Genomic DNA, 1,259 nt, shown 5'->3' with positions numbered 1-1,259 from the left:
ATTTTAATATCATGGAAAGACAATTTTCAATTTGAAGGACCTATTGTAATGAGGTAGAAAAGACAAAACATGTACTGGACTGGGGATTTTTTTCTATAAACTTGCAATTAAGCAGGAGAAAGTCCCTTCCTGGATGTATATTGTTCTACTGAACTCTCCATTGAGCCCTGAAATAATTTATGATCAATCCATTGTTCCAAGTAGTGAACCCATAGATCAGAACATCTCAAGCTGTTGTCCAGGTGACTCTTCTGGCTTCAATCTAACAAGAAAGGAAAGATAGTATCCAACAATCACCATGATGAAATCTGTCCATTATAAATCTCTACAACCAATAGGTCTTTGCCCCCATTATTGTTTAGGTTTCTTGTGATTATGAGATTGTAGATGATACTGGAGAATGATGCCAACCTGCCGGAGCTAGGTCACCATTAGATGAGGTGGTGGGCATCTCGAAAAGAATGAGGATAACTGACACAGTTACGAGTTCTCTTGAGAGGAGAAACAGGTTGCTGAAACCAGAGGTTGACTAAAGACTAAGCAGAGTTGCCTGATTAAACGTTAAGAATGATGATACTTTCTATGCAAATAAAGAGCCAATAATGTTTGCTAATGCTGTAGCTTCTAGGTACTGAGAAACCTGAGTACAGACAGGCACTTTATTGGATGTCCTAGCGCTAACCTCTCCCTGAGTTAGTCATCTATCTGAATTTCCCTTCTCCTTAAAACTTCTATCTATGTGTTTACAATTTAAATGCCAACCAAACTACTGTGAAATCTTCTTTCCCTGGGATAGTCTACCTAAGTCTCCTGCTAAACTTCAAACTGTGGAAGAGAAAACAATTGAATTATAACAAATTATACAACAAAAAAAGTACAATGTTGAAACAACTCAGAAACGACAAGAGCGAGCCTACAGCTATGAGAAATGTACTGTGGCATACAAAGTATGTGTTACGACAGCAGAGGTCATGTGACGCTAGTAACACGTCATATTCTCGAAGCTTCGTGAATCCTCGGGAGGTTACTAGATGTACGGTATTCTTTTATATAAGACAGCCAAAAAGTGACGGCAACAATGTAATGTTAAGTGAACTGCGGACAGAGGGAGAGTATTGTTGAGTCGAGCACGTGAGACGTTCGTTGTGAATTATAGCGTTTGCTAGAGCGCGACTGTTAAAATTAAGTGTATTGCGAAGTTGTATTCAGAAAGGATAAACTAGTTTTATTTAAGAAAGGACTTGTATCGGTAAAGTTTC

Source organism: Limulus polyphemus, unplaced genomic scaffold (genome assembly GCF_000517525.1).
Source record: "Limulus polyphemus unplaced genomic scaffold, Limulus_polyphemus-2.1.2 Scaffold401, whole genome shotgun sequence".
NCBI classification, from domain to species: domain Eukaryota; kingdom Metazoa; phylum Arthropoda; class Merostomata; order Xiphosura; family Limulidae; genus Limulus; species Limulus polyphemus.
This window is presented reverse-complemented; position numbering follows the sequence as displayed.